The sequence below is a fragment of the Nicotiana tabacum genome, chromosome 9 (assembly GCF_000715075.1).
Source record: "Nicotiana tabacum cultivar K326 chromosome 9, ASM71507v2, whole genome shotgun sequence".
NCBI classification, from domain to species: domain Eukaryota; kingdom Viridiplantae; phylum Streptophyta; class Magnoliopsida; order Solanales; family Solanaceae; genus Nicotiana; species Nicotiana tabacum.
Window position 1 is genome coordinate 97,641,638 of NC_134088.1, and position 10,266 is coordinate 97,651,903.

Genomic DNA, 10,266 nt, shown 5'->3' on the forward strand with positions numbered 1-10,266 from the left:
AGTTTGATGCAGTTTGGGTGATTATGGACAGGCTGACCAAGTCAGCTCATTCCATTTCTGTGATGACTACCTATTCTTCCAAACAGTTGACTCGAATTTATGTCCGCGAGATCATCAGACTTCATGGCGTACCGGTATCCATCATCTCTGATAGGGGTACGCAATTTACATCACGATTCTGGAGAGATGTACAACGTGAGTTGGGTACTCGGGTTGAGTTGAGCACAACATTTCACCCTCAGACTAATGGACAGTCTGAGAGCACTATTAAGATACTGGGGGATATGCTCAATGCGTGTGTGATAGATTTTGGGGTTCCTTGGGATCTGTTCTTGCCACTTGCGGAGTTTGCCTATAACAACAACTACTAGTCGAGCATTCAGATGGCACCGTATGAGGCTTTGTATGGTAGGCGGTGCTGGTCTCCAGTGGGTTGGTTCGAACTGGGCGAGGCTAGGCTATTGGGTACAGACTTGGTTCAGGATGCCTTGGAGAAGGTTAAGGTGATTCAAGATAGACTTCGCACAGTCCAGTCCAGACAGAAGAGTTATGCAGACCGGATGGTTTGCGATGTTGCATTCATGGTTGGTGAGCGGATCTTGCTCCGGGTTTCGCCTATGAAGGGTGTTATGAGGTTCAGGAAGAAGGGCAAGTTGAGCCCTAGGTATATTGGGCCTTTTGAGATTCTTGAGAGAGTTGGGGAGGTGGCTTACAGACTTGCACTACAACCTAGTCTCTCTGTAGTTCATCCAATATTCCATGTTTCCATGCTCCATAAGTATCACGGCGTTCCATCTCATGTGTTAGACTTGAGTTCAGTTCAGTTGGACAAGGATCTATCTTGTGTTGAGGAACCAATGGCTATTTTGGACAGGCAGGTTCGAAAGCTGAGGTCAAAGGACATTGCTTCCGTGAAGGTTCAGTGGAGGGGTCATCCGGTCGAGGAGGCGACTTGGGAGACCGAGAAGGATATGTGCAGCCGTTATCCTCATCTTTTCACCACTTCAGGTATGACTCTATGCTCATTCGAGGACGAACGATTGTTTTAAGAGGGGGAGGATGTAACGATCCGGCAGTCATTTTAAAAGTTGTAGCCCCACTCCCCTATTTACTGCTCATTCTATGCTTTATAACTGTTATTTAACTTGTCAGGGTAGTCGGTTCGGGTCCGATGAGGTTTTGGAATGAATTAGAATACTTAGTTTCAAGTTTTAAAGCTTAAGTTCAAATAGTGACCGGATGTCGACTTATGTGCAAACGACCCCGGAATAGAATTTTGATGATTCCAACAGCTCCGTATGATAATTTTGAACTTAGGGGCGTGTTCGAAATTTTATTTGGAAGCCCGTAGTTAAAATATGCTTGAAATGGCTAAAATAGAAATTTAAATTTAGAAGTTTGACCGGGGAGTTGACTTTTTGATATTGGGGTCAGAATTCAGTTCTAATAATTTTCATAGCTCCATTATGTCATTTATGACCTATGTGCAAAATTTGAGGTCAATCGGACTTGATTTGATAGGTTTCGACATCGAATATAGATGTTAGAAATTCTTAAGTTTCATTAAGCTTGAATTGGGGTGTGAATTGTGATTTTAGCATTGTTTGATGTGATTTAAGGTTTCAAATAAGTTCGTATAATGTTTTGGGACTTGTTGGTGTATTTGGTTGTCTCGAGGGCCTCGGGTGAGTTTCGGATGTTTAACGGATCAAAAGTTGGACTTAAACAGCTGCTGCACTTTTTATTCTGCTGGAAATTTGGGGGAAGGACCGAAGGCCGAGGACTGAAGGCCGATGACCAAAGGCCGAGGACTGAAGGCCGATGACCGAAGGCCGAGAGTCGAGGGTCAGGGCCGAGGGTCGGGGCCGAGGGTCGGGGTCGAGGGTCGGGGCCGAGGATCGAGGTCGAGGATCGAGGGCCGAGGGTCGAGGGCAGCCTGGATAGAACTGTAAGTTATAAAGCAGGAGACTTCGTCCCATTTTCCATTTTTAATAAATTGGAGCTTGGGGAGAGGCGATATTTGGGAGATTTTCAGAGAAAACATCGGGATTCGAGCCATTCAGAGTCGGATAATCGTGGAAAAGGTATTCTTATCGTTTGATTGAGCTTGGTTCGAGGTAAGTGACTTGCCTAACTTTGTGTGGGGGAAATTTTCTTAGTATTTGGTATTGTTTTGATATGTGAGCGTCGTGTACGTGGGGTGACGAGTACGTACATGGGCTAATTGTTGTAAAAACCCAATTTCTACTAAGTAATAACATGTTTTTCCTTCTTATTTGAGTCTTATCAACATGTGTAATATCCTATTAGACTAAAATAGCATGCCTACTTGCCTTAACTGTTTATCTGAATTCCGTGCAGTATGTTTTAGTGAAATTTCTGTTTTTCCTTGACTTGAACTTAGTCTCAATTGTAGTGTTTCCTGCTGTAAATGTTATTTCTATTGGTTGAGTTGCATATTTACTTTGGGACTACGGAACGGTATTTCGGGAGATCCCCCTGTACTGCATATTTATTTTGGGACTACTGAACGGTATACCGGGAGATCCACTTGTCTTGCATATTTACTTTGGGACCACGAAACGGTATTTCGGGAGATTTCTCCTGTAATGCATATTTATTTCGGGACTACGTAATGGTATTCCGGGAATTTTCCTGTATTGTATATTTACTTTGGGACTACGGAACGGTATTCCGGAAGATCCCCCTGCACATTTACGTTTGGGATTACGAGACGGTATCTCGGGAGATTTACTGTGATATTGCATTCCTGTGATATTGTTAAATTTCATTCTTTATTTTACTGTGATATTGCATTCCTGCCTTCCTTTATTATTATATATACCGGTAGGGTCCTGACCTGACCTCGTCACTACTCGACCGAGGTTAGGTTTGGCACTTACTGGGTACCGATTGTGGTGTACTCATGCTACTCTCTGCATATATTTTTTTGTGTGAAGATCCAGGTGCTCCTTATCAGCCGCACTGTCAGTGAGCCGAGACAGCTTTGGAGATTTCAAGGTATATCTGCCGCGTCCGCAGATCTCGAAGTCCCCTTCTACTCTTTCACATGTCCATTATCTTCTCTATTTTTCTTTTGTTAGACTCTGATGTATAGAGACACTAGATTTTCTTTCTATAGTTTGTGGTTCACGATATTCCGAGTTTTGGGATTACTGTATATTTTTTTTTGAATAGTTGGTTATTGTAGATGCCAAGCGGCATGGTACCCAGTTATGTTGTTAAATTTATGTTTTCATTTCATTATTCTGCAAATGTTACGCTTACCTAGTCGTAGAGACTAGGTGCCGTCACGACGTAATAAGGAGGGGAAATTGGGTCGTGACAGCATAACTGCAATAATTTATTTTTTTGAACTACAATACCTTCTATGCTAATTTTTTATATTTAAGATTTTAAAGCTAATAAAATTTGTCTATTAGATTCTTATTAAAAATATGTAGGAAGGTTTAATAAAATCAATTTATCAGAATCCTCCATATTTGCAATACATTACCACTCCATAATGTCTAATACCAAAAAAGACAAAAGTAATATTAAATGGACAGCAAAAAGAGTTGATATTGAGAAAAAAATATCCCCACGATAATATATTTTTATATTATATTTAAACTATTTTCCTACTCAAATAATATTCTTTTATTAATTTTTCATGTAATATTAAAAAATACTCAATTATTAAACAACAACTAAGAAAATATTTAAGAATATAAATGTGGGAGAAAGAGAAAAAAAAATGATTGGTAAGAGTCAATACCACTAATGATTATACAGACATAAAGATCTAAAATTGAAATGTCATATCAATCTTTTACTCGTTAAAAATAAAATTTATGGTGGATAAAATTATAATTAAGATTAAATATTCAAAACAAGAGATGAACTAATATTAAGATCTGAATCAACATAGAATAAATTATTTTTATGTTAAAATCAAATAATTAAATCTTTTAATTAATTATTTAGCAAGCGAATCAAATAAATTATTTTTTAATTCATCACATGAGTAAAATTCTGATTCAAGTTAAAAAAAATTTAGGGTACATAAATTTCTTTCATAAAAAGAGCGTTAGAAACACAAAGTAAAAAGGTTAATATATTATTAAGAAACAAAATGCTATACAAGTGTCTGAGGAAGCACAATCAAAGATAAATCCTAAACAAGAACAAGCTTTCAATACTATATTATAAAGAGTCGACTCTGCTATAATGGGATTATTCTTCGTAGATGCCTCCGGCTGAATCGAAATAATATTTCTATGCCATGCATTACTTGCAAATATCATATCAAGAGGTATGACATTGTTAGCAATAATAGCAAGTGGTATACCAACAATGATTTTATTGTGAGGCCACCCATTTTAGATTTGATATACCTCTTCAAATAATTTAAATAAATATCACAAATACAACAAAGTAACGCAATGGTGCTAAATTTATAAGGAAAGCAAAATTGATAATATGGGATGAAGCACTTATAACTAAGTGTCAAACGGAGTTCTAGAGATATATTAGATATTAATGAACCGTTTGGTGAAAGATTAATGGTTTGGGAGGTAATTTATGTCAAGTACTACCATTAGTTCCAAAATCGACAAAAGCAGAGACTGTAAAAGCTAGCTTGCCAAAGTTATACTTCTGGCCTCAAATGAAAAAGATTCAACTGACAAGAAATATAAAGTAAGAACGGATCCATTCAGTGTCTTCTTGCTTCGTGTCGGAAACGAATAAGAGCATCCAATAAAAGATGGTTTGAGTCTTCCTGAACACTTGATTATCAATCTCAATGGTAGTAGTATGCATTTAATAAGAGAAATATTTCTATCATTAGATTAAAACGCAATTTGTGCAAATCGCATGATAGAATTAAAAATAATATCTTAGCTAGCAGAAATGAATATGTTGATCAACTGAATAAAAAGTTGATTGCAAAATTTTATTGCAAAAAAACAAATATTTTTCTGTTTTTGACTCAGCAGAAAATGATATAAATAATTACTACCAAGAACAATACTTAAATACTTTAATACCAAACGGCATTCTACCATACATGTTTGTTGTCAAGTTTATTATTTCTTACGTATGTTAGCGTCGTCGTAAATATATATTAGACTAAGTTAATCTTCCATTGTATATAGGTTGATTTCGAGGATTAAGGTTGTAGGTTAGGAGGTAGTTGAGCATATTTAGTCTACCAGTGTGAGGCTAGGCTGATAGGATTTAGTCTTAGACTGCTAGTGATAAATGTTGTGTTTACACCACTCTTTCGTTTTCAAAGTGTCGGGCCTTATTTACTGGTTATTATTTCTGCTTTCCATCTATTCACTGGTTCTTGTGATTTTGTTATTATTTCTATGATTTTTTTATGATGGTACTGATATATTGTCTCTTTTCGTCTTCTTGAGCCGAGAGTCTATCGGAAACAGCCTCTCTACCCCCTCGGGGTAGAGGTAAGGTCTGCGTACACACTACCCTCCCCAGAGCCAACTTGTGGGATTTTACTGGGTCGTTGTTGTTGTTGTTTCATGATACTAAAAAACTTAAATATGCCGAATAGCTTATGTAATAGCACACATATGGTATATAAAAGTTTTGACAATAACGCCATACATGCAAAAATTATGATACTGGTCAATGTGCTTCTAAATATATTTTTATCCTTGAATTCAACTTTCATCTTCTGAAACTAAGGAATATCCTTTTAAGTTTGTGTGAAAATAAGTTTTAGTATATTTATGTTTTGCAAATATTATAAATAAAGCAAGAACAAACATCCTATATATCAGATTATATTTACGACAATACATGTCCTTGCACGAACAACTGTATGTTGCACTTTCAAGAGGGATATCAAGATCAACAACAAGAGTTGTGGTTAAGGCAGAGCAACTAAAGCATTAGGAGGAAACATGCAAAAAACAATATTGTCCACAAAGAAGTGTTCGTTAAGATACCATCACATTAAATACTTTTAAACTATAATACATAATTATCTAACTAGCACGACAAAATTGATCATTTGTGTAAGTTTTGATGATGTCCTTTTATTTTAAATTCATGTATTATGCAAATGTAATAATATTTTTCAGCATTTAGATGATTGTTGTCTTATTATACATAAAATTTCTCTTATTAATTAAATTTTATTGTTCCCTCATATAGATAAATGCTTAAATCATCATGTGTCATTATTAACGTGCAATGCACGGTCATAAATACTAGTACTATTTTAAAAGCACGAAAGCCCTTAGCGAAATGTCGTTCGTCTTTTTACCCTTTTAAAATAGCTTTCATATTAGATAAAATTATAATTTAAGTTACTTTCCTAATATTTAGGATATTTAAATCCCCTAAATTTTTGGTTATTAAATATTTCCTTATTGAACTAAATAAGAAGTCCTAAGTTTTAGATTTTAGCCATCATAGACTGTAACGACCCGGCCGGTCGTTTCGAGAGTTATAGCCCTGTTTCCCCCATTTCTGCTTCTTTTTATGTAATTCAGCAATATTGTGTTACATCGGGTTAGTTGGTTCGGGTCCGGAGTGATTTCGGAGTGAATTGAGACACTTGGTCTCTTTGGGATAAGCTTAAGTTGGAAAAGTCAACCGGATGATGACTTATGTGTAAATGGTCTCGGATTCGAATTGTGATTATTATGTTAGCTCTGTTAGGTGATTTTGGACTTAGGGGCGCGTCCGGAATGTGATTTGGAGGTCCGTAGTGGAATTAGGCTTGAATTGGCGAAAGTCGGAAATTTAGCGATTTCGGTCGGCAGTGAAAAAATTGATATCGGGGTCGGAATGGATCTCCGAAAGTTGGAGTAGGTTCGTGGTGTCATTTCAGACTTGTGTGCAAAGTTTGAGGTCATTTGGATGTGGTTTGGTTGGTTTCGGCATCGGTTGTCGAATTTGGAAGTTTAGAAGTTCTTAGGCTTGAATCCGAAGGTAATTTGGTGTTTTGATGTTGTTTTGAGTGTTTCGAAGGTTCGACTAAGTTCGTATGTTGATATATGACTTGTTGGTATGGTTGGTTGAGGTCCCGAGGGCCTTGGGTATGTTTCGAATGGTTAACAGATCAATTATTGGTGTTGGGAGTTTGCTGGTTTCTAAAGTTGCTAGTGTTTTCCGCACCTGCGGAAGGGGAGCCGCAGGTGCGAGGTCGCAGGCGCGCGTGGGAGTTCGCAGGTGCGGACAGTATTGAGGTAGGTTGGGTCCGCAGGTGCATAGGAGAGGTCGCATCTGCGACTCCGCAGATGCAGATAGGTGCCCGCAGAAGTGGAAGTAAGAAGGTTAGGCACTGGCCGCATGTGCGAGGTCTTTTCTGCACCTGCGTGGTCGCAGATGCGGATATGGAGCGCAGTTGCAAAGTTGGGGTTTTTAATGATTTTCCACAGGTGTGGAGTTTCTTGCGCAGATGCGGCACCGTAGGTGCACATATTTAGTCGCAGGTGCGAAAGACCTGAGCAGAAACTATAAATAGAACACTTCGCGAATTTTGGTTCATTTCCACCATTTTCAAGTCGGTGTTTGGAGCTTTTGGAGTGATTTTGAAAGGAGATTTAAGGGTTTTCAGTGAGGTAAGTTGCTTGGGCTCTAATACTCCTATTTATGGTATTTTTCCATTGTATTATCATCGAATTAGTGGAATTTAGGGGTGAAAATAGGGGGTTAGGGCTTGGAATTTTGAAGAGTTTAATTTAAGGATTTGAGGGACCAAATGATGTCGTATTTTGATAAATTTTGTATGTATGGACTCGTGAGTGAATGGGATTTTAAGTTTTGTAACATTTGTCAGATTTCGAGGCGTAGGCCCGGGGGCCGAGTTTGAGCCAATTTCGGGTTTTGAGTCTAATTTGGTAGTTTTTCCTGTGGAATTCATTCCTTTAGCGAATATTGATGGTATTGTACTGGTTGTGAATAGATTCGGAGCATTTGGAGGCCGAATCAGGGGGCAAGAGCATAGCGGAATAGAGATTTGCTCGGTTTGAGATAAGTAACAGTCTTAAATCTGGTGTTGAGGGTATGAAACCCCGAGAAATTCATATGATGTTGATATTAGAGGTGACACACACGTTGGGTGACGGGCGTGTGAGCGTGCACCGAGTGGGATTAAGACTTGGTCTGTCCTGGTAGACTATAAAGTCAAATACACCTTTGTTATTACCTATTCACTCTTGTTTTTGAGTTATTGATTGTCTTACATGTTAGAAACTATGCTTAGGTTATATGGAAACCCTGTTGGGACCCGCAGTGGTCGTGAACTTATTGTATTGACTGTTAAATTGTTGTCTTGTACTCAGTCATTGTTTGCTTATGCATTTTTTCCCAGCTCTCTCCCATGATTTGATTTGTACTTGTTATACTCTTTGTTTGAGCTGTTGTTGTGATAATTGTGAGGTTGGAAAGGCTAGTGACTGATATAGGGCCTGAGTGCTGGGTTGAGAGCTATGTGAGATATGTTGGATCGGACTGCGCACCGCAGTAAATATTAGATCGGGTTGCACGCCGCAACAAGCTTTCGGGCCATGATATTGGATCGGGCTGCATGCCACAGCAGTACTTGGATCAGGGTGCACGCCGTAGAAATATATGGATCGAGCTGCATGCCGCAGTAGTATTGGGTTGGGCTGCATGCCGCAGCAATATAGCGCTTGGTCTATAAGAGCCCCTCTAGAGTCTGTACACCCCAGTGAGCGCAGGTACTTTTGATTGTGAGTATTGAGGCTGAGAGCTGAGTGATTGAGTTGTTGAGATAGATGAGTGACAGTAGCCCTGTGAGGCTATACTTGCTCTTATTTTGCTGTTGCACTTCGTTGCTAATTGTTGTTGTTGTGGAATTTTCTGGAGGGCTTATATTGTTGTACCTAAGCTCGAAATATTTTGATTTAAAACACCGAATTGAAAGCATGACTACTTTTCTTGTTGAAATTACTGAAATGAACTGCATTTGTGTAGCTCATCACTGCTTCTCAGTTCCTTATTTAGTTTTATTACTTACTGAGTTGAAGTACTCACGTTACTCCCTTCACCTTGTGTGTAGATTCAGGTGAGAACGTTCGCACAGATCGTTGAGTTCATGCACTTGTGGTTGTCGGAGACCTACGAGGTAGCTGCCAGCATCCGCAGCCCTTGATTCTCCTCTATCATTATCTTTTCTTTCTGTTTGGGTATTATTGGAACATTGTAAACTCTGATTCTAGTCTAGTTTAGATGCTCATGACTTAGTGATACCCCGATATCGGGCTATTTTTCCGCACTTATGTTTAATTGGGTTTTACCCCGTATTTATGAGAAATTTCGGTTATTTTAAATGTCTTAATTCATTTCTGTTAAATTTTGAAAGTGTTTTGGAAAGGTCGGCTTGCCTGGTACCTCGACAGGCGCCATCACGATGGGTTAGGTTTTGGGTCGTGACAAGTTGGTATCAGAGCCTAGGTTACATAGGTCTCACGAGTCATGAGCGGGTTTAGTATAGTCTTGCGGATCGGTACAGAGACGTCTGTACTTATCTTCGAGAGGCTACAGAACCCTTAGGAAACTCCACATTCTTGAATTCTTGTCGTGTGATCTGTTGATTCTAGTAACTAAACATTTGTTGTTTCATTCTATCACAGATGGTGAGGACTCATGCTACCGGTCAGAAGGGCCAGCCACCAGTACCACCAGCCAGGCCCGCGAGAGGTCGAGGCCGCAGTCGAAGTTGTGATAGGGGTAGATCCACCAGTTGCCCCAGATCAGGACTAGATTCCATTTGTTGATGCACTAGCTCAGGCACCACCTGTGCCTATTGTGATTCCAGGCCTTCAGGAGGCCTTAGCTCAGATTCTGACCGCGTGTACCAGTCTTGCTCAGGCGGACTTTATTACGGCCACAACAGTCACTTCTCAGGCCGGGGGGGAGGGGGGGTGCTTAGACTCCCGCTACTCGCACACCAGAGCAGGTGGTACAGGGATTCCAGACACCGGGGGCACCCCCGCCTAGCCGGTTGTAGCTGCTCAGGACTATGTGGTTCCTACTATGCTTGAGGATGAGCAGCATAGATTGGAGAGGTTTGGGAGACTCCAGCCTCCATATTTCAGTGGTGCAGATGGAGAGGATGCACAGGGTTTCTTGGACAGGTGTCAGAGGATACTCCGTACAACAGGTATTTTGGAGACCAGTGGGGTCTCGTTCACTACTTTCAGTTCTCTGGGCCTGTATTCAGTTGGTGGGAGGCTTACAAGAGGCGTAGGCCGGTCAGCGCAG